Consider the following 24,215-nt stretch of genomic DNA (forward strand, 5'->3'; position numbering starts at 1 on the left):
CCTAAAATGATCATACTGCTAATGATGTCCTTCCTTTTGCTGAAATACAGAGGTTTCCTGCTGTTGTTGTCCTAGTCTAAGGTCATTAAGATGAATGTTGTGATATCTATTTACAATGTGGCATTTACAGTTCTTTTGGCAAGGCGAGGAAAATTTTAAATAGGGATGCACATTGTACTACCATAACATTAAAGGAGCTAGAAGTTAAATAGAAAATGGAAAATAGCAAAACAACTCCCATTCAATCCTTCTTATGAAGAAACAATGCCAGAGAAGCTTTCTTGTTTCATGTCCTTGCAGAGTAATGGTCTATGAGACGTGAGACAGGACCCAGAAGGGTGGGGAAAGTTCTCAGGTTCTGTAATTGGAGCAATTCTTTAATCTCTGTTTTCTCTAGCAACTATTTTCTGGCAAATCAGTCCAAGTAGTTATAGGCACACACAGTTTGTGGTGATTGGGAGTGGGGCTGTGGCCCAGCCTCATCCCCAATGGGTTACAGCTGTGAGCAGCAGGTGAGCAGCACTGACAGCAACGAGCCATGGAGTGCCCAGGGGCACTGACCAACCACCACAGGGAACAGGGGGCACACAGGTGCCATGCATCAACAGGAGGGGATAAAAGGTTGAGCTGAAGTACAAGCAGGGCAGATGTTTGCAGCCTTTTGAAGTGGTAAGGTGTTGCTCTGTTTGGGTTGAAGCTTCCTGAAATGGTATGGTGATTCTCTGTATATGGTGGCTGTCTCGACTGCAGCATGTGCTGTGGCAAGAGATTGGTGTTTTTCCTTTGATATTGGCATAGCTACAGCTCTAAAAGGCTTCTGATTGTATTACTTTTGCTCATCCTCTATGATCTCCACCCAGTCATTACCATCTGTTTACATGACTGATGTTTACAGTCTTAGAAGAAGAACAAAACCAGACCATTCGTGTAGGAGCCAGGGTGCAAGCCTGAAATGGAGAGGGATGTTGCATAAGGGCACACAGTGATAGGCCAAAGGGGTATGGCTCCCAGCTGAAAGGGGCAGATTAAATATGAGGAGGAAATTCTGAGGCTTCTGAGACACTGGAATAGATTGCCCAGAGAACTGTGGCTGCTGCAGCCCTGGAAGTGTTCAAGGCTGGTCTGGAAGGGGCTTTGAGCACCCTGGCCTAGTGAAAGGTCTCTGCTCATGGCAGATAGGAACTGGATGATCTTTAGGGTCCTTTCCAACCCAAACTGTTGTATGTGTTTCTGAAAGAGATTTTTCTTTTCCTGTGAGTATCCTCTTGTCATTTCTTGTGTGCCCAGTCCTCTGCTCAACTTCTCTACAACAAGTATGATAGTCTTGGTAATGACCTGAATTTGCTCTCTTAGATTGTGGGGCATCTAGACTGCTGAGCAAGGCAGGATTTGGTTCTTTTTGCTCTCAGTCTTTTGCTTTATGGACCACACCAATTAAAAAACTAAGAGGAATAGGTATTAATGAGAGAGTTCAAATATTTTTCCTCTACTTTTCCTCTCAAGTAATGTCCTTATTCCACCCTGAGGTTACCACTGTTGATGGGAAAAAAACCAATCATAGAAGAAAGATGTCACATTTTCTTCTCTTTCCTTCAAATACTATGCAGCAAATTTAAGTTGAAAGTAGGTTTGCTCTACATTCCTTTTATTTAGGCATTTCAGTACAGATTATGTCAAAAATATATCACAGAAGAACTAGAAAGCTCCCTATGTCCTGAGTATTTTTCTCTTGTGTTAAAAAATGTCTCACTTTCTTTAAGAGAAAAATTTTGCATGCAGAAGGGATTTTGAAAAATGTCCTTTCCTGACTAATATATTCTATACATGTAATGTTATTGCATTTTAAAATGGTATAACTTGATTTTAGAAAAAATATACCCTGACTTTATCAAGCATATTTTACTTCAGAATATGTAAAAAAAGTAAGTAAAAAAACCCATTCCTGCATAATAACTTATTTTTAGCTTCCTCTGGTGTAAAATCTGCAATGGTACCAGAAAAAAATTTTAAAGTGCCCCTAATTTTTCTTGCTTTTTGCATCACCTTTGAAAAATTCATAGCATGTGTTTCCATAGCCAGAATGTTTTCTCATTGTCTAGAGTGTGCTCTGCTTTGCAGATGACAGCTGAGCTTGTCTAATCAAACTAAAATTGGTACACTTACTGAACAAGGCTGAGCACTTGTTTATGATCTGAACCAAAGAGCAACTTTGGATGTATGTTGTGGAATGCCAAATGGATAAAGATGCTTCCTGACACTGAGATGAACTGCAGTTTTGTCTAAGGAAGCACTGCATGAACTGCCTTGTTGCTTTAAAAACCAACCACACAAATATGAAAAACAAGCAGTTGAAGACTAAATTGTTTTATCACAAAGTTTGAAACCTGTGCTAGATGAATTTGCGTCTGTATCTTTGAGAAACTCTAAAAAAATAAGGTTCTGGATAGCAGCTGACTTTTACTTTTCTTCAATGATTTCATGCAATTGCTAGATTATCTCCTCTTCCCATCCTCCCTGTCACTGTTTTTGACAGGGACAAGTGGCTGAGGAGATGCATGCAATGCAGTTGTCAGCTCCAACCAGATGCTGCAGGAAGGTGTAAGGGAATAGCTGTCAGTAACAACAACAGTCAAAAAAAGTTTATTTCTGATGGTGGCTCATGCATTATCTGTGAATGAAATGTGTTTTGCCCAGATTCTCCTTCAACTGTCTTAATGTTGCTGTAGACAGGTTTAGTAGGGGTATTTTTTCTTGTTTGGGTTTTTTTCCTCCACCTAAAGTATTTAAGGTTTAGTATATGAAAACAGCAGCTGAAAACAATTCCTGGATTTGATGTTACTTAGAATTTAAAGTTCATACAATTTCCCCAAGTGTTTTCCATTTTCCTTCTTTCTCAGATTTATGTTTTGGAATTTAGCCTGTTAGCTCCATAGTGAAGTTTACAAATAACTCTGAAACAATGTGAAAAGTTCGTGTTTGTTTCCTTTACTTGAGAGACTAAACTGGTGGAAAATTTCAGTCATTTTCTTGTGTCTAGAGCAGAAAAACTACTAATTTACCTGGGTTTTGTGTACTTATTTTGGAATTTGATTGGTTTTGGTTTTTATTTTAATCATGAATGGAAAAGGCAGCCACACTAATTAAATTTTTGCGTATTTCATACTTATGCATGTAATTATCTAGAGCTTAGTGATTTAAAAAGCTGCTTGCTCCTGACTTCTACTCTTCACGGGTTTTTTTCTGTCATGAACCTTTCCACTCTGGACCATAAATTGCAACCCTGAACTGTTTTCAATCTTGTCTTTAAAACAAGAGTACACCTGCTGCAGACAAAATGCCTTTGCTTTGATTTCAGTGACATGTTTTGTTCTGCTCTCTAAATGGCCATTCTCGAGGTTTGTCTAGTGATTAATGCAAAATGAAAGGCATCTTTCATGTGCTGTTAAGAAAAAACAATCAGGGAGGAATAACAGATGAGTTTCCTGCCTTTCCACAGACACTACATGCCCTATTATTGGCAGAAGCCCACCAGGAATAAAAGAAATATGGCAGACATGAATTCCTTGCCTTTCAATAGGAAATGCTTCGTCCTTAACTTGCGCATAGCATGACTGTCATAAAAATATATGGTGTTACACCGTTCTGGTGTTCCTGAAGCACGTTTTAATGGGGAGTGCATGCCGCAGACGCTCTCCAAAGTGTGATGCTAAGCATTTGTACCCAACAAAATTCATTGCAGCTTTAACCGAGACCAGTGCGAGCGTGTCTGTATCTTTTCTTTAGGAGATGCCTCCTTGAGGAGTGCGGTTATCAAATCGCGTCCCTCACTTACTCAACTGCCGCCTACTCCTCACGCCTCCTCTCCGCCGCTCTGTGCTGCTGGCTGCCCAGCCCTGGCGGTGCCGGCGGGAGGCAGGGGGAGCCCGGGAGCAGCGGCGGCGGCCCGGCCCGGCCCGGCAGCAGGCGGGGTCCGTGCCCGCCCGCCCGCGCTGACGTCAGGAAACTTTCGGGGCGGCCGTGGCCGGAGCGGGCGCCGGGAGCGGCGCGGAGAGGCGGCGGGACGGGCGGCTCCATCCCCGGCGGCTCCATCCCCGGCAGGTACGCGGGGCCCCGCGCCGGGGCAGCCCCTGCCCCGCGGTGCCGAGGGGCGGCCGGCGGGGCTCGGAGGGGGGCACGGGGGTCTGTCTGAGCGCCTGTTGATCGCCGCGGCAGCGCTGCCCCGGGCTCCGCCGCCCCGCTCTGCCGTCGGCGCGGAACTTGGCAGGGGCGGGTGCTGGGGCAGCTCGTCTCCCCGCTGCGGGTCCCGCCTCACCTGCGTGGCCGTGGCGCTGCCGCGGGGTCCGCGCTCTCCGCTCCGGGGCCGCCGGCAGCCGCTGCTCCCAGCCCGGCACCCGCGCGGACCCGGGGGTCTCGGACACACGGGCACGGCTTGGTGAATTTCAAGTAGCTGCGAATAATGAGCTGCCTTTCATTCGGGGTTGGGGTTTTTGCCCGTTCTAAGTACAGTAAAGCCTTTATCCGAGAGGAGGTTTTGTTTTCCTCGTGAGGCTCCGCCGTGGCAGCCGAGCTCGCCGCTGGGCGCTCAGTTGTTGTACAAGGGAGCATCTTCGGTTCGTAACCAAACCCAAACCACCGAGATAATTTTAACTCCGCGTGTGTCGGGAGGGTGGAGTGCTGGAGGAGTTTGCTCGATCGTCATGCGAATAGAGAGAAGTCTGAGCAAGGACTGCAGCTCTGCCTTGGAGTCGGGAGGGAGATTCAAGGAGAAATTCTCAGTTTGAGAGGGTCTAAAAGTTCTATGACAATTAGAGCAACGTGTAAAAGTATGTTGTTCATTTAATTTCATTGTCCTTCTCATTTATTAGGGGGCACCGAGAGTCAATCAAAGGCCCGTAAAGGTTAATTGTATTCTTCATCCAAAGGAATCGGCTCCCTTCCGAAGAAATAGATTTCTGGGTTTCTTTTTTGAGCTTGAGACACTTTATTAGATTTCTAATTTGAATAGCATGCAACTTTTAAACTTTTCAGTTCCTACAGTTCTATTGCAGTTACAAGTTCTTAAAACATCATCTTTATGGAAAGAAAAAGTTATCACAACTAAAAAGATGTTAAAAGCCCCCAATAAGCTGGAAAACAAGGCATACATGAAGGTGATTGTGAAGGTGCTTTGAATGTGCAGAGATTCACGTAAAATATTATAGCAATATATTTAGTTTATTCAGTATAAATATAAATAAGCATCCATATTTGTGTGTTATGTGACTACTTCTCCTTTTAGAGGTTATTTTCCATGATTTTCTTCCCCTGTATGTTAGGTGAGCATGTAAGGTGAGTGGTACCTTTCAGTTGTTGTAGGGATAAGCAGTACTTCAGAGCCGCTTAGGGTGTTAATCAAAATAAGACAAAACAATTCACCAGAAAGGAAAAAAATATATTTTTGAAGGTCAAGCTTCTATTTTTATGGTCATTTCAGAATGAACAGTAAGTATTGCCTCTGTTGTAGATTTACTTGGTTGATTTGCCATGTAGTAGTATGTCAGGTACAACTTCAAATATTTGCAGATTATCCACTTGAACTTGGAAACAACAGAACAGGGGGAAAATAATTCCATGGTTATTAGGCATACATACACTTTTCTGGGATGTATTTTAAGTGTATGAATGTGTTAGTGATTACAGATCTCATTAAAGGCATATGTTTACTTGAATGGCTTGGATAAAAAGTGATTTAGGGATTAAAAGCCTGGTGTTATGGCATGGTGCTGAAGGATGCAAGGGAGAACTTTGGTTTATACTTTCAGCAGAGCTACAGTGGGAGGAATATCAATGAAAGGGGGCTAGAAATAAGCAGAAGCAAATACAGCTCTGGTTGCCTGAGAAGTTAGGATGACGTGATTGGGTGTGCCTTGTAAGTGATGAGTAAAGAAATTAAAATTATTGCAACAGTGAACTGTGATACAATGTTCTGTATAAAGCATTTTAAATCTCATGGGAAATTTTCTGCTACTGGAGGACCAGCAAGGAGGAAGATGTAGTTAACAGGAGTGGAAAACAGGAGGGATGTTTTACAAACTACTGGTTTGTACTGCCTCCGCAGTCTTTGGAGGTAACTTTGTAACCTTTTTGAGGGTTTTTCTGGAGTTCAAAGATCGTGCATCTGTTCTGCAAAGCACTCACCTGATGTGCCATTTCAGAATTTCCTTTACAAGCTCACTTTAATTTGCTAGTCTATTGCATGTAGACTGAGCTAAATTTCGTGGTTCAGTAGCAGTTTGTAAACATTGTTTGTAATATACAATGTTTGTAAACATTGCTGGATACTCTAAAAGTCATTGTCAGGAGACTTGAGAGGTCTAATACAATCAACTGAAATTTGTATTGTAATTATGGAATTAGTTTTTCCTCTTGAGATAATCCCTCAAGAGTGTACTGCTTGAACATGTCATAAGAACATAATTAGAACTACCAGCTGAATTAATTAAAGGGCAGCTTCAGTTTGAACTGAGGCTTGAAAGGAACAGAGGGGGAAGCTACCATATCACTAAATTTTGGTCATACCTAGTATGGCTTGCGTCAGGATTCCAATTCTGGGTTGTTTTTTCTTCAAGAGAACAAGTAGAATACTAAGAGCTGGAAAGTCCACCAGGTTCTGTTAAAAAAAAAACCTGCAGGTCTCTTAGACTTTTTAGTTATTATCAATGGAATGCATGGCAGAAGTTGAGTCTGTGTTCCAAGTACATCAACTTCTGAGACAGGGCAAAAAAATCATTAGTTCATGACTTCATAGAGTTGTTGCACAAGAATATGCTAATTGGGCAGAAGTAAACATTTTCCCCATCGCCTTTTTTTGCCTTACTGTAATCTGATTTTTGAAGGAAAATCTCCTTTAGAGACTCAGGTTGTAATCCAGAAAAGAGCAAACAATACTGCCCCTGTTAGAACACACAGTGCCTCTGCATAGCTACCTGACAATGTTCTCTTTGGTTCTCTTACCTTCAGAACGTAACTGTGCATGCAGATATATCTGTCAATATCTTTGGAAGTAATTTCCTTCCTAGTATCTCCCGAATCCCTGAGGTCAGAATGTTGGCTTTGTTCGTGCAGATAGCTTTGCTACCTCACTGCCAGTGCTCCCCTGAATGTTCCCTGTGACTTACATGCTTAATCAAGCTGTTCTGTGCCTTTGCTGTTGTGGGATGGCCAATGAATGAGTAGCCTTGATCTGGGTTTACAGTCACAGCCTGTGCTGGTTAGGGCTGGGAGGAAGAACAAGGTAGGCTTACTCAATTATCTTTATTTTCTGGTCTGTCCCTTAAGGACAGTAGTGTCATCACTGCCCACCCTTTCAGTCTCAGATGTGTAGCTGTGGACCTTGTCTGTGCCACTCTGTTTGACATGGGGCACTGCAAAGACTCTGGGGATGGTCAGTAGTAGCTCTTAAGTCTTAAAAATGGTTTTTCTTAAGCATTTTAATGCACTTAAAATGCATTTTTAACTTAGGCTGCAGCTCCACTGCATGTAACAGGCAGACAGCCCTCCCTTAAGGGACCCCCTTGCTGCATGGTTTCAGAGAATGTTTGTTACACTAAACTGAACATCAAGAGTCCAAAGTGATGTTACCACGGATTTCATCCAGGATCCCAACAGAGAATTTATCCAGCTGAAAACACACCATGAATTCCCAGGAAAGCATTTCCACTTTCATTCCTCCTCTCCTCTGCCAGTTTTAGCAGATGTTCTTATCACCAGGCTAAGAGGGCACTCTGAATTGAAATATGATTGTTTCACCAGGCTGAAATGACTTACGTTCTGATGTGTAACTACACAGCAGCAAAGACAGAGAGAATGTAGAATTTTGTAGCTGAAGGAAACAAACATATTTGTAGAACAGACAACACCTGGGTTTCTGACAGCCATCTATGTAGTTTTCACTGAAGCAAGAAGCAGAACTCAGGCTGTAACACCTACAGTTTCACACAGCCTGCTTGATAATTTGCCAAAAAAGTACTGAAAATCCTCTTAGATTAAGGCACTGGATTTCTTTAACTTCTGCAATATTTTTTTCTGTTTTGAAGGGCAGTCATTAAAAATTCTGTCATTTTAATTGCAGAGTGTGACATACTCATCTTATTAATATATAATCACTTGGTTACTACTGCATTTATTTTATATTTGACCCTAAGCTTGCATATTCTGGTTTTATTCTGAGAACTGAGCTGTGTTTTCTCCATTTACTATATGACTTGGAGATATAAAGATTCAGCAACATCTGTGCAGCCAAATGTTTTTCTGTGTATTCTGTCAGCAATACCTGATCAACACCCTTGCCTTGCAATGGTGTGCACAAGTGTAAATTGGTAAACAGTTCTCTTAATAATGCGCTGGTTGGAGACTGCAGCTGGCTCTGTTGACAGAGTTAAAGTGGGTGGTTTTTTTTGTCACCAGAAATTAGAACTATAATCTGTGGAAATTCTGGTTATTCCTGTGCTGCAGAGATATCCTGAGCAATGCAAGTAAATAACATTTTTATGTTGAAAAATTTGGGAATTCTAAGGCAAGTCTTTTGCCACTCAAAACTGTGTGATGGCTGTTTCTAGCTTTCTTAATAGCTTTGTGGAGAAGGTCATGTGGATACTCCAGTATTTGGGAATAGATATGGATGCAGAAGCCTTATCTCTTCAATCTTCTCATAATTCCCAGAAAACCATGAAAGCTGTAAAACTGCATGCAAATTCCTCCTCATTCTTTTCAGATGGAATGAAATAGTTTTTTGAGAACTGTTGAGTTTTCTGGAACATTTTAAGATCTTTAATGTGATTTCTATTTTTCAATTCTTCCTCTGCTCTCTCCATCCCCTTAGTTTTAGTGGGGAAAATTCTGACCAAAGGCAAAATGCAGCAGTGCCACAAGGTGCAAATCAGGATCCTGACCTAGCACCTGTTGTGGCATTTAATATTCTCTTCTGTTTCCATTTTTCTTTTACATGCAGATGCCCCATCTTTAGTTCCTTCAAGGCAGAATGGGACATTAGGCACTTAAATGTTGTGCTTAAACTTTCCAGGTGATCTGCTCGAAATCCCTGTAGCCCTTAAAGGCTTTTTCAGAGATCTCAGCAGTCTAGGCAAAATCAAAATTGTTTTTCACTAGACAAAAGGCTGGGATGAGGTTGCTCCTGCTGTGGAGAAAGATGTTTGGAAGGGAGGTGGTTGCCCATTCTCCTTTGGGTCTTGCAGCCCTCCTTGGGGCAGGGGTCCCAGGGGAGAGCTGGTTTCTTCCCAGCTGCAGGCTGGGTCTGTTCAGCTTTGGCAAGTCTCTTCTGTGCTAGTGCTGGCAATTTATATCTGCTGCCCAGTGTAATTACTGGTTTTCCTGCACACAAAGGTATTCCTGATATTAATGAATATATTTTCTCTTTTGTCAGATTGGGAGTTTTTATTTCAGGGTGTGTGTCTGCGTTTGCACATCTTTTAAAGAAGGTGTCTCTTGAAACAGCAGCATTTTTTTCTTAATCTGTTGTGAAATCTTCTGGAACATATCACTGAAGTGAGGTAATGAGCCTAGATAAAGACTGTGTTCCCAGTAAAATAGATTATTTTTCCTGCAGTCACATCTCAAAATGTTGTTTGGAACAGCAATCATCTTTGCATGCCAGTTACATTAGGAGTTGTTTAAGAAAGTTTCTTGTGTCCTCAAACCTATTTTTTTTAATGTTTGTCCAGGCCATCTTTCCAAATGCCTTGCTGTGCAGATATGTGCAGTCTCTAATGCCTTCTTCCTACACACTGTGTTGTCCGCTGAGTGCATTCAAAGATCGTGAGTCAGGTTCCCTAAAAAACCAAAATCTTAAAAATGCTGAGATTGAAAATACTACAGGCTCCTTGTGAACATTTAGTATTGTTTTCCTTCTTTAAAGCTTCTTCTTTACAAAGGTACGAAGACCTGAATTTTATTTTTTATTGAAAACAATTTATTTTTCATACAAACTCCAAATTTTAGGACTTGAGTCTTCAAGAAAAAGTCTCTTGTGAGGCTTGCCCCACAGCTGAAAATTGCAGCTGATAGCTTTTCTCTTTTTTCTGCTTCCTGATTGATAAAGTGGCAGAACCATCGTTTCCAAAGCAGTGGACACTTGGGATCAAAGCTAGAAGGTGATTTCATGTTACAGGGTATCATATGCCCAAATCATGCCTGCTTTAGAGTAACTGTAGTTAAGATTAATGTGTGGAGACTTTTTAAAGCAAAAGTGAGAGTTGAGGTGTGAATGATGCTGAATCTTACTTGGGATAGAAAATAGCAGCAGGGGACTGACGATGTAGCCAGCCGAAAGTTTGAGACATTAACCCCCACTGTGGTGCCTCTTAATCTGTTTCACATGTGTAAGCTCTAAAGCAGAGCCTACTGTGGATTTGTAAACACAAAGGTCTTTAATGTCTGAGATAAGGACAGTCTTTTTCTTGATTCAAGCAGCCTAAAAATTGCATTACTAATTTTGTGAGTTACATGTTGCATTCATATTCAATTTATCATGTTGTGCAAATGGGCTTAGGATGGAAGAAATATTTTTCCAGCAAGTTGTGCCGCTGGAGCTGTTACTAATTCCCTAATCTTTCTGTGCCGTATAGTAATTGCACTTAATTGTTTGCTTTTGCTGTGTTTTATGGTGTGAAATGCAGTATGTCAACACTGCTGAGCAGGTACGTCAGTGTGTGTAATGCTAACATTCTTAAAAGAGAGAATTTCCAGGTTTCACCTGACTGGATGAAACAGCTCATGTGTAGCTACCAATGCAGTGCTTCATACTTCTTCTTGTAAATCAGAGTTTGTAGCTGTTTTTTCTTGGTGAGGGGTTGGTTTTTTCTTTGCACATGTTTTTGTGCAGGGTGGTAAGAGAGAGGCCAATGCGTGTGGCTGGGAAAGGGACATGTAAAGTAATTTTCTTACACAGCTATTTAAAACTTTTAGTATGCTAGTGGTTAATATTCTTGTTAAACTACTCCCTTCTACTTCAGTGGGGCTCTCCACTGCTAGTTCTACTTTTTATTCTTTTAAAAGCATATTAGGTTTCTTTGGCGACCGAAAGAACTCGCCTAGAAGCTTTCCAGCCTGTAAAAATGATTCTCCATCTTCCCTCCCATCCCATTCTTAGAGGGGAGCTCTGTTTCTGGTTTAGTCCCCACAGGTTTGACATTGTACCTACGAAACCAGCCAGTCTTGGAGAACTTTAGGCTAAGTTCTCTCAGGGCCTATTGCTTCTGCCCTGAAAGCAAAATCTGCAAGTTGTGCTTTAACCAGAACATACTGACTGGCAATCCCATGTGTTTGTCACAAGCACTCTGCCATTAACAGCAAATGTGATAATCTAAAAGAGCATATGAGCTGTTTATTGTTTTGTCTTTCAAAATTAAGTACATCTCCCAGAGGTCTTGGTTCTAATCCCCTTGCTTTATGGCTGAGGATATTGAATGCAGCTATTAAGCTGTTAGACTGCTTTTGTATTAGTAATTTTTTCTGGTATGTAGAGTAATTCCTGAATCCAAATCATTATGTGGCATTTCAGCCATGCCACATAGAATGATGTGCTTGCATGGGTGATACCCCCAGCTGTCAGTACAGATATGTGGCTCTTTTTTTACTGGTTTTGACTGGGGTGGTATGAGATAGCTGTGGCCACTACAAATCTGCCAGTGTGGAAAGCTCAGAGCAAGCGGAGCCTACATGGGTGTTGCAGTGATCTGTCAGGAGACTGAAGTGCAGTTGACAGCACTGTTGATTATTTCTCTTAGAAACAAACAGGTGTTTGCTTGCCTTTGGTACTGATTGGCAAGGCAAAAATGATTTAACTGCACAAGTGACAGTGCTGCTGTGAGGAAGGAGGATTTGTGTCACGGCAGGCAAGGATCATCTGCTGTACTTCTGAGGAACTGCTTTAATGCCTAGTGTTCTGTATGGTGTTTATTTCTCCAGCCTTGCACAAAAGTGGAAATACTGGTTATTATCTACAGCAGTAGATGTAAAGTTGTCACTCTGCTTAGATTTTTGCTTCTGTTATTGGGTTGTCTGAGGAGGAGAAGGAGAGGGTGTGACTACTTAGCAGTAATATGGTGTCATGGTACCCTGTTTCATGTAGGTATCTACTTGAAACAGATTATTAAGAAGTAATATAATTCTACATGGGCATTTAGTATTAGATGGAAAGCCTCGCATGTACATGTATAATTGATAGCTGTCTGTCTTCTCTGTTTTCAAAATGTACAATTTGCACCATGAATTCTAAAGCCAGTCTCAGACTCATAAAAGACTGACATGCTTTAGTGGAAAGTTTGCCGTCTTAGGCTTGTTTTTCCCAAGGCTGAATCTAATAGGATAAAGGATATCTTAGGAGCAAATGTTATTTTGTTGAACTAGAATGCATTTACAAAACATCTGAATTTTATTCTTATATTAGTCTGTTTTGTCTCTTAAATTCTCAAATTTCATAAATAAAACAGCAATGTAGTCTTTATTTTTAAATCTCCATAGGTAGAAATGTAATCACTGTAAAAATAGATGCAACATCATTTGCTCATGTATTTTATTTGAAGCCAGATAAGAAAATTATGTAGAGCTAATAAAAATGAGAGGCGGTATTGTGTGGGTAAAGTGAATCATTTTCAAGTGCATCATGTGTAGCCTGGTATCAGCCAAGGTGATAATTTAAAATGGAGTAGAAAGCTGCTTCTTCTGGAGGCACTCTAACAACAGAGGCTTTTTGGGGAGACTCTGTGTGATTCATATGCTTTGTGTGTTCATGTATCTTTGCTGACCACTGATCCACTGATATGTTTCAGGATTTCCTCATCTGTGATACTTTTGGCTTGAGTCTTAAATTAATTTTGAACTCCGCTCCTGGAAGAATCTGGGGTACTTCAACCAGAAGTGCAATGTAAGAATGAACAGGCACCATCTAAGCTCTTGACATCCAGAATTCAGAGCCAAGGCATGTTTTGATGACTTAAGGATATTGTACTTTATTATTTAGCGTTTTTCTTACCATTCCTGGAGGATATCCTGAGTTTTTATAACTTAATGGCTTATGAAGAATTTCTAAATAAGACTTTCTCCCCCTTCCCATTTTGGAGTTGTGTTTCCTCTGAAGCATTGTTAGACTTGATTAGGATCTAGGAAATTTTTGAGTAATGAGTCAGAAAAATAAACAAAATCTGAGCAAGCAAAAGGTGGGGAGTGGAAAAGACTTCTGGTTTAGATGAGTTTAAGTCCTTTCAGCTCTAAATTAGAGGTATAGTTTCCCTCTCCTGCCTGCACACCTTTTCCTTCCTTTTTCCATGTCCCTTTCCTCCTCTCGCCCTTGTACTCTCAGAAAACCCCAGGAGACCAGTTGTGTTGTGCCTTACTGAGATGACTTGATGGGTTATGCCATATCTGTGGGATATATGTGCTTCTCTAAAAGGCCCTGAAGGGAAAGCTTTCAACTGTAACAAATCTGTCCAGTAAAAGATAGAAAGCAGTAAATATGCTTATAGTTGTCAACACTAGTAATTCCACAGCAGTCCCTTATGTACCTCTTAGTCAGAAAATTATCTTTGTTGTGATTCTGTGTGCTTTGCAGTTTGGGATTTCCGGTTTTTTGACATTGAAATGAGCCATGATTAGAAAGTATGAAGAAATGGACCATAAAATAGATGTTTAGTGAAAGATAAGTAAAAGCATACTTGATAGGATTAGTGGAATATATTTGAGATGTGTTACGTTGCTGGCATACCCGTGACTGCTTAACCACTGAAATAATCTGTTGCTATTTAATCCAAATAAATTTCATTTGCTAGGTCGTCTGGAAGTTACTGAATAAGTTACTTAGTTGCTTAGCCAAATGGCAGGGGGGAAAAAAAAACTACTGAGAAAATATGCCTTGACAGTAAAGAAAATAATAAAATGCTAAAGATCTCTGTTCTGAAGGAAATAAGTGGTTGGCTGGAAATAATTGCTTGAATATTTTGAATTCATTATGGTGAATTTTGCCAGATGCTTTTGAAGAATATTTATGTGTGTTATTTGCTGTTGTGTTTCTTGTGCTTGCTGCAAGGCATGTGGCTAATTTGATCCTGTTTGTTTATGGCCTAAATACGACTTTTCCCCCCAGACAGCAGTATTCAATTGTGTATTATTTCAGCTGCTATTTAGAAAACGTGACACAAATGTAAGTCCCAGGCAGTGTTTGTCTAAGGTAGAATCAAGTGTATTTCTTCTTCACTGACAAAATTGATAGAATCTTGACCTATCTTGACAGACTTCTGAAATTTGTGTTTCACAATATACCTGGGAACATTTTACAAGGTAAGATCTTCAAAGAGATGTTGCAGCTCAAATATATTTGTAGCATGTCTGGAGAAAGCAACTTATTAAGTGTACTTTGAGCCTCTGACACCCTGGAAGTGTGAAGGGTGGTGAGAGTGTTTTCTGCTCGCTCCTATCTTGTCACTTATCTGGAAACCTGTCAATTATTTGAGTCGGCCCTGGCATGTGGATATTAGGAAAACTGGTATACATGGCAAAGAACTGGCTAGTGTGAGAGTTGAAATGTGAGAAATTGCTTTGTGAATGATGGTAATTTTATGGTCATTAGTTCTGTTTTGTGTGCATGCAGGAATCCTGCTCATGTCTATATGACTTCTCAGGGTGTCAAGATGTTCACCCTGCAGTTGTGGAAGTCATTTAGAGTGAAATGATGCTCCTGAGATGGTGGTTGAAGCACTTCTCCATATGCTGCCATGCTTTTCCTGTCTAGTGCACCGTTTTTGGGTACTGGCTCAAGTCTTTTTGGTATGGGAACTGAATCAGATATGACCAAGAACTGGCAAGTGGGAGGAGTAAGTTAATTTAGACATGTTCAGTCTTAGTGTGGAGCAGCAGAGTAAAATGCAATACAGATGCTTTTCCTAACAGACATAAAACCCAGGCATTAGGTTGTCATACACTGGTTTCCTCAGTGCTTGCAGTGCAGTTCTTTGCTGACACAACCAGAACAGATTTATCCACATGGACATTGTCTCTATCTGACCTTCGCTTCACTTTTGTGCTCTTCAAGGCACTCCACTTTAATAAATGAGGATGAACAGTGCTGTAGTGCAGAAAAGCAGAAACCTTGTTGTTACTATATCCACTGTATTTAGCTTTGTCATGAATTCAGGTTCCTACATGTGTGTAGTAGGAAGGTTTCTTTTGTTTTCCTGCTGAGCTCTATCAGAACAAAACAAACAGAAAAACTTTTTACTTGGTTCTCACCTCTCTTCAAAAATTAGAAATGTATTGACTTTTGAATGCACCAGAGGTCAGCTTATCTTTTAACTAATAACAGAAAAGAAGCAGAAGTTGCAGCAAACAGTGTGGTGGCTCTGTCTTGCCCAGTGGCTGTTCTCCTCTGCTCACCCCCATTTAAAATATGCTATTGCTAAATATAGAATTTTGCCTTTGAATCTCCACTTGTGTAAGCTTTATCATAGCATGGAACAACCTGCCAGAACTTAATTGCCTTTTGGCAGATCTTTTTTCAGTTAATGGTGCTGCTGGTGCTGGAAGAGAGGGGGATTCAGGTGTTCAAGGGAGTGATCTTGAAAAAGAAGACAGACCTTTTAAACTGGGCTTTTTTGAGCAAGTCTCTAGTGCAGTTGGGCTGCAGCAAAGTAGTCCCATTTTTCCTGTTGCCTCTCTCCCTGGCAATGATTTTGCTGGAGTCCTCCAATAAAATTTTCATGCATTTCACAAAATCTGATGAATTGTTAGAAAAGAGAGATTGATGTCATTGTCCCTGTAGGAGACATGAAGCTGACTGCAGTATGATGTGGTTGAAACAGTGAATTTTCACTCATCACTCAAATCTGCTGAGTTTTAGTGACAGTTACCTCTGATAAAGCCTCTGATAAAAAGTAGATTTTTTTTCTTGGTCATGAAAATTTATCCATTAAGCTCTATCACAATGGATGCAACCTTTCCAGCACTTCGTTTTCAAGTGGCCGTACAGGTACACAACATAGTGAATTTTATTGTGAATTCTTCATCATACTCATGCAGTTCAGTCATCTCTTTTATCTTCTATTTTTATCACATTTTAGCACATTCAGTTTTCTTGAAACTTTTGCTTTAGCCTTCTTCAGTCTATTTTTCAGTAAGACAGTCTTTTACTCAGTGGTGCTTCAGCAGAATTGGCATGTCACAGCCAATATATGTACAGTATATGTAAATTTCCTTGGCTTTCCCATGTCTCTTCAGTGTTCCAGATTTTTTGGCAGTGGGCTATCAATCAAATAGCTTACCTGTTTTTCTATGGAATTCTCAGTTTGCTGTAGGTGGTCTCTATGCGTTCCATATGCTCCCAGGATCTGCAGCCAATTTTTATTACAAATATTCCTTCAGAAATCTGGACAGCTTTAAAGCTGCGTATTTTGGTTGTGTTCAGATGTCATTCCAATATTCGTGGTTCAGCAATATTCTAAATGACCTTTTCCTCTATCTGCACAAGATTCAGACTTGCCAGAGTGGTTTTTTTTTTTGTATATATTTTTGGGGGGTTTTGTGGCTTGGCATGCTTTGGTGCTTTCGAATGAAACCAAAAACTAAAGGAGGAAATCTTGTGTGCTGCCTCTGTCTGTCCTCCCCTTGCAAGCAGCTATGTAGTAATGTCCATCTTGAGGCTTTGAAGGTTACTCTTATTACATGAAAGAATTTTAGGATCTTGTTGTTCACTGGATTGCTTCATCAGCTGTGCTTGTTTGATTTGTACCTTTTCTATACAGTAATTCTGCTGCTTTTTCTTTGATTTTTGTTAATTTTGTCCATGCTTGCAAGGATTTTTTTTCTTCTTATGATTCATTTCAATTGGATAAAATTTTAAAACATTAAATTTTGCTTTCATGTGTTTTTCAGTTAGCTGTTTTAGCTGCCTTTTTTTTTATATTCTCCATTATTCCTTTTATACCTCTGTTTCTCCACCACATTATTGAAACTGAATGTGTGTGTCCATCTGCGTCTCCAGTTCATTTACAGAAGTTAGTGATAACCTAATTGATAGAAGCAAGACTTTGAAGTCTGAAAGAATATATCCACATTTGTTCTTTGTGCCTGATCCCCATCTGGAATTGCTCAGGAGAAAACAAGGAATAGGTGTGACTGAAACAATGAGGATGCCATTTCCATCTCTACAGTGTTTCACAAACACTCTTTTCCTCTGACCACTGTGGTTCTCCACATACTCAGATTTCCATTTCTCATGTAGATGATTGGTGATAAAGATGTACCAAGGCCTTCTGGGTTTAAATATGAGCTGGTGTTCTCCTCTGGGTGAAAAGATGAGTCCTGTGCAAAATGGTTTTCTTTTCATCTGCTGCATTGTGATGATGTCATGGATGGGACATTTTTAGCCTCTTGTGATTTTTTTGTTTAATACTTAATATGTTTTACAAAGGACGCTTTTCCTATTATTGTTCTCTTCTGTGATGAGAAATACAAACGTCCTGAAGACAACACTGTGTATAATTTTAGCTGAAATACGCTGCTGTATCTAAAGACCAAGCAGGACACTAAGATGTGAAGTGATAATATCTCAAGTTTCAGCAAGTCTTTTTGGAGATTTATGGTATCTGTTAGGGACAATATGCTTAAAATATGTTTTTCTCCATTTTTCAAGTAGGAGAAAAACACCAACCAACCAAAAAAAAAAATCTGTCACTTCTGTCATAGCAGTAATCATAGTTGTGGGAGAGGTTTTTGTTATAAAACTGTTTGTTGTATAAGCAATATGAGTGAATGGAATACATTAACCTTGATGTCCTGGACTTTGAAATAATAGTGTCATCAGTGTCCTGCTTCTTTTCCAGTCCAAAAATGCACATTGAATGTGGTGATATCTGTGAAAGGAGACTACATGGGATTGTACAGAACTCTGGACTAAAAATGCAAACAATATCATGGAAGATTTCTTTGTGGTGGAACAAGGATTAAAAAACAGCTCCTGGCTTAAACTGCTCAAGTGAACAAATTAGATGTTTTTATGATACAAAGTGGGATATTTGTGACAGAGAAGTAAAGGTTTTTCCTTTAAGATTTGTGCACCTTTATCTGTTTAGTCCATTGGTTATACTGTTGATAGAGCTTGAATTTATATTTATTGCTTGAAAAAAGAAAATATTCTTAAGTCTCTCTGCATATTATATCCTACATAAGCACACAATTTAGTCTTTGGGCTCTAGATAACATCAGTCTGCCTAGCTGAACTGTATATTACAGTTAAAGTTTTATGCAAAATGTCTATTCTTACTTACATTTCAGTATTTTTACTTGTTACTGTCTGAATACTTAATCACCTAGATCCTGGTTACTTAAAAAAATATTTCTTAGTTATAATAAGTAGTCTGTTTTACTTGTTGTATTTGTAAACTTCAGTAAAAAACCTTCAGTCCCCAAAAAGAAGCCTTAGTTTTTAGAAATCCAGAATTTCCTATTCTATATAATCCAGGTGTAACAGAACTATCATTCCATGCTGCCTAGCAAGTATGTCACTATGTCCAGTCTCCATTAGCAGACTAACAGCTCTTGAAGTGATTGTGATTCATTTAGAGAAGCTGCTTTTGTTAAGATAAATCTGAGTAGCTGGCATTTTTGTAAATGAGGATAGGTGTGCATGGGGTGTGTCTAATGAATATTTTGATTTGTAAAGTAGTAAAGCCAGTGTAATTTCAATTTTTGTGTTGTTTCTTGAATTGGTTGTAGGAGAATATATAGTTACACTCTACAAAAGTCTTCTGCTGAAATTACTATCTGTAAGTCATGGTAAGATTTTTCAGTAGTGCATGTGGTACTTCTTTTTATAAGCTCATGTTTAGTTCTGGTTGTTGAACCCTGACACTCAATGCAGCAGTATCATATGGTAACCAACACACTCCTTAAAAGGAGTAAAGAAGTGGGGAAAAGTAAATATGTATAGAATGACAACTTTTGTGACTCTATGAAGGAGTCTCCCAAATGAAGGAAAAAAGTCCAGTCCCATACCTGTGGTTATGGACTTGCACTCCAGGGTGCAGACAGAGCTGAACACATCAGCCTGTGGTTTAAGCAAACCAGGAGCAGCTCCACTCCAGAAATGCTGTGGATTTACCTCTAGAGCCATGTCAGCATGTTTCACTCCTAAGGCAATTCAGGAGTGTGAGGGTGTTGGAGACACGGCTGTAACCAGTGTGAGGTTTCAGAGGTCATGTGGGTCTCATGGCATCAGTCCCAAACGGGCTGTTGAAAGGCAACCCATGGAAGTATCCAGTTTCCATGCTGTGCCCATACGCTGCTGCCTCTCTGCTTATTTCATGTATATTTCTGTATTTCTTGGTGCCATGTCTGGCTGTCTCTACATCTGTTGTTAGTACATGAACGTGGTCAGAATCTTTTTGCAGCTTCTTGACAGTTGTTACTGCTAAAGTTTTATGAGATTTTCTAGCACTTGTGTCATAGCATATTTGATGTGTTGTAAGATACCTGGAGTCACTTAGTCATAAGTTATTTGGAGAAGCATGCTCAGAGAGGCCTTAAGGTTAATTTCCATATCAGCTAGGTTGTAATTTTAATGAGGAAAAAGGGTTATGCGTGTGTGTTGGGCTGAGGAAAGCTGTGGCTTGATATAAAACTTCTGTCTGTGTTGCCTGGTTTGCTTTGGGTTGCCCCTGTGTGAAGGGTAGCCTAAAGATTTGATGTGGCTTCTCTGTGGGGTGGCATTTTTTTCCCAAAAAGATGTGTACATGTGTCAGTCAGTGTGCTCCCACACACAAACACAAATTCTGTCTTTCTATCCTTGCATAGGATAGAAAGACAGAATTTCTTCCTTGAAAACTTATTGCCCTCTCCAGGCCCTGAAATGGAACTTAACCAGTCAAATATAATTCTGGGGAATGTGATTCCCAACCCCACCCTGTTTTTCCTAATTCAAGGTGCTGTAGGAAGCTTTTTGCTGATGTTAGAAATACCTGCCCCTCGCTCTTGGCTGTGATTTGAACAAGTGCTGACTCTCATACCTGAAATCAAGGGCAGCCTGCTTTGATCATAAAGTACTCCACATTTTATAGCTGTTTAGGAAATAACACCTGAGGGCTTGCACATGTTTCCTTGGCAGGCTGTTTCTGTAGTTTCTGCCAGGTTTTACTGCACCTGCAGCAAATCAGTTTGAGTGTAGCTGAGTTTAAGCCTCTCAGTAGAGGAGACAGCAAAATGCTTGATGATAATTTCAGATTGGGACCCCCAATTCTCTTAGGCTGCCACACTGACTAAATGTAAGGACTAAAATAAGGACAACGTTATTTTTGAAACACACACTCAAGTTTGTGGGTCATAAAGTGCTCTGGTGAGAGCTGCTAGAGAGCTGTCTCTTCTGGGTGTCCTCTGGCTTCAGGCGGCACTTTGAGGGGTTGGTGGCAAATAATGCACCAGGCTTTGCAAAGGACCATCAGACAAGATGTTCATTTGGTGACCTGCCTCTGTTTTGTGTACTGAACAAGGCAATAGCCTACAGAAAAAGTGTCACTGCATAATCACACACTGTCGTTATGGCTACATGTAAGGAAATCCCAATTATGATCGTATAGACAACGTTTTGCAACAGAGGACTTCATTTTTCAGAAAATCAAACTACTTTTCTCCTGGATTGTGCTGGTGGCCAGGCTTGCCTTTTTGTGACAGGATTTTTCAACTGAAGCACCCACTTCTTGCTGTGTCTTTTTTTCCTTTAGGAAGGGGCAAGTTCACTACATTATGGGGGAATTCCTTCTTTGTTCCTGTTGTGCAATCCCTGCAGATTTATCTCATATTTGATTAACAGCATGGCTTCTGACAAAGGAAATATTGGTAAATCCAGGGGTTTTTTTAGGAACTTTACAGAAGCTGATCATGCTTGGAATATTTCATGTCTTCTTGTTCATAATTTAGATTGTTATTGTTAATATAGTTGAAGGAGTTGACAGTCACAGATATAATTCCTATTGGAAAGCTGGGGTTATTGCCCTCCTGGGGTTTGATAACACACACTTTTGCAGAATCATTGTTTTTGGATCATCTGTTTCTTGTTCAGAGTCCATGACTAATTAGCTTATAAAAAAGTCATTGAGCTAATATCTTATAGAGAAACCTGTGATGTCAGATTTGATCCCCTAATTGCTCTTATAATTGGCATTTATTGGAGCTCTTTCACTAGTCAGGGCAACAGACCCCATTTGTTTTATGTAGAATGTTGTAAAAACAATGGAACTGGCAGCTGATTACAGTTTTCTATTCAGTAAGCAATTTTGGAAGACTGTGGGCTAGACAGTTGTCTGATTTGCCTAGGTTGTAAAAGTTAAATATAAAGAGAGATGGATTTTCAGCATATGGCTCTGTGTTAGCAATTACATGCATTAGTGATTTAGCTGGTGTATTGTGTCTGCTTTATAAATGTTTATATTGCAGCCTTCTGCTAATAGATATTGATGACAGGCAGTGTTTGGAGGCCCAGTGTATGGCAGTGGTCATTAATTATGGCCCAGTAATGATCCATCTACTTGTGTTTGCCAGCATATCCAGTTCTAACCCATGCTTGTGGAAACATCAACTATTCTGTTGTTCCCTAATAATTTAACACAAGGTCATTGTCAGCTGGGATGTAAATGTTTGACATTTCATATTGAGCAAATTCAAGTTTTAGAACTCTTTAAGCATTAGTGAGCCTGGAAATTAAATTATGCTGATGCTTACATGAAGCTTGTCTTATTAATTCTGAAATTATTTGGAATGTTTTTTGATGGCCTAACTATGTGTATGGAGGAAATATGCAGTCTCTTTGTCTGCTCTGAAACTACAGAGAGCTCTGTGATGAAAGGGAACTTTGAAATGTCACACTCCTGTCAAGAAAAATAATTCATTGACCCTTGTCCATAAAAATTGGTAGGAAAATTGCACACTTCTGACCAGTCTCTGGATCTCCTGTCTCACAAGTGTGAAGAATGTCATAAGTTTGAATTCAGCTGTGATGGGTATTTTGACACCAAAATATTTTACTTTTGCCATATGGCTTCTCTCAATTCTGTACTTCTTTCTCAGCTGCAGATCAGCTCTGAACAGCATGGGGTTTGTGGAATGATCTCTTCAGGCTGCAGTCACAAAAATGAGCTTTTTTTCAAGTATTTGTCAGTTAGAAACAGTCCTCTGGAATTCTTGGCATTAAATTTTTGTAATTGTAACAATGAATGTCGAATATCCGTGAAAAGAATAAATGAAGTATTTCTGGTAGTATTCATCCTGAAACCAAAGCATGATTAGCAAGTAATTAACTGTCACTGTTATGCCTTTTCATGACTTCACTGGCTGGATCCCAGAAATACTGACTTTCCCTAGTGGTGAGAAAGATCAAGGGCTTCTCCTGGATGTTGAGTTCAGGTGGCAGAGAACAAATTCCTGTGACAAGTGTGAAAAATTACCTGTAGACCTTATCCCAGGCACATAAACCCATAGAGCAAGGACTGCTGAGCTTTTCTGTGCCCACAGTGCTGTGGTAAACATGTCACTTTTTGCACTGGAAAGCTTTTAGTTTCTCTGGGAATGTTCACACTTTTTTTTTTTTTTAACATAGACCTCTTCACGCCACTGAAAATTGTCCTTTCTCTTTTATTTCTCTACATTTGATAACTTCAGAAGAAATATATCTGCTTATGGAAACTTCCATTTTAATCTGTAATATTTGGGAAAAAGTGCATTTGATCAGAATAGTCAATAATTTGTGCTGTTAGTATACACAAAGCCTCTGTACTAGACATGGTAAAATTGCCCAAAGAAGGCACTTAAGTGATTTGTCATAAGATCTCATAGAAGCCTTGGAAATTCTTGGGACATTTGTAGTGGATATATGTCCCAGAGAACACATGTCCCCAAACTTCTTACATTTGTTCAACCCTTGAGAGTTCATTAGTCCTTTGCACTGGCAAATTTTTCTTCTGTGTGTTTAAAAAGGTTCAGTTGTACCTCAAATAATCTCTTGGCTCATGTTTGACAAATTATTAGGCCATGTAAACTTGATGTCCAAAGTATTAGCAATATATGCAAGTATGGATTGAAGATTTAAAAATCATTTTATGAGTTACTGAGAGTTTAATGATTGTGATTTCTGAACTTTCTGACAGATACCTTCGAGGTGAGATGCAAGACACGTGGAGAGGAAGGAACCACTAGATCAGGTTCAGTAATAACCTTTTCTGGTTTACTGTATATCTACATTTGATCATATAAATCGGCTTAACACAAACAGCTAATCCCTTATATTGGTTATCTGATGTAAATCAAGTTAATTTCTCTTTGTTGTTGGAACAGAAATATTACAGGAGGCTTTAGTGTGCTGTTTACACAGGGGAAAATCTGTAAACACCCATGGTCCTTTTGCTATCTGAATGCTTCTGTTGTCACTGCAGGGCACATAAAATCAAAATAATTGTGGAATGGTGAAAGCTAATCCTTATCCTGGATGAGTGCAGTTAAAATCTTTCTTTCCAGCACATATCTATGTCAACTTTTATTACTAATTCATGGTTCCTTGATGTGCCTTTTCTTGACCATTATTTATCTCACTTGCACAGGCTGATTATTTTATCTGTTGCTTTACTCTTATTTTGGTGCCAGACTGGGTTAGATCACAGAGCGTGCAGATGTAGTTGTCAGTGCTTTGGGTGATGTGACTTCAGAGTAACGTTGTCATCACTGCTTTGAGAGAACACAAATCTGCTTTTTTACTGGGTCAGTTTCTTGGGGAAGTGTAGTAATTAAAAATGACACTTGTGACCTTCTGTTGAATTTGTTCTGTTGATTTCATTTCCATTCAAGTTGTTGCATTCTGGTACAGGGAACCAGTGTCACTGGCTAGGTCAGATGGATTTTGAAACTAACAGTACTGTGGTTAGGATTTGCTGTAGGATTTCGGTGACTGGCACAAATTGCAGCCTCTGTTCTGGGGAGCTGGGAAGAGGGAATTCCTTCTAGAACTTGACAAGCAAATTTATGTGCTGAAGTTACACAAGTAGCTAGGTAGGGATTTGCTCCTGATGAAGTTGTAGCTAGACTTGCCATAAAACTGTGATATTTTTATTACCTGACTTCCTTACAAACCTTTTAAATTACTTTCTCTCAAGAGGAAGCAGAATTTAAATCTGCATGGTTTATGTTAGAAG

General features: G+C 39.8%; 1 protein-coding gene across 6 annotated transcripts in view; it reads left to right on the forward strand.

Moving 5' to 3' along the window:
- Positions 1 to 3,996: 3,996 nt before the first annotated feature.
- GULP1 (GULP PTB domain containing engulfment adaptor 1) overlaps positions 3,997 to 24,215 on the forward strand; it is a 141,168-nt gene continuing 120,949 nt past the window's right edge. Inside the window, exons 1-2 of one of the 6 annotated variants that reach the window (XM_030952279.1) lie at positions 3,997 to 4,098; positions 23,178 to 23,231. The gene's annotated coding sequence lies outside the window, so the exon portion shown is untranslated. Of the gene's footprint in view, positions 4,099 to 16,574; positions 23,232 to 24,215 lie in introns of those variants that run through there. The other 5 variants (XM_030952284.1, XM_030952280.1, XM_030952283.1 and 2 more) reach the window with 5 other exon arrangements.

This window comes from Camarhynchus parvulus, chromosome 7 (genome assembly GCF_901933205.1).
Source record: "Camarhynchus parvulus chromosome 7, STF_HiC, whole genome shotgun sequence".
Lineage (NCBI taxonomy): Eukaryota > Metazoa > Chordata > Aves > Passeriformes > Thraupidae > Camarhynchus > Camarhynchus parvulus.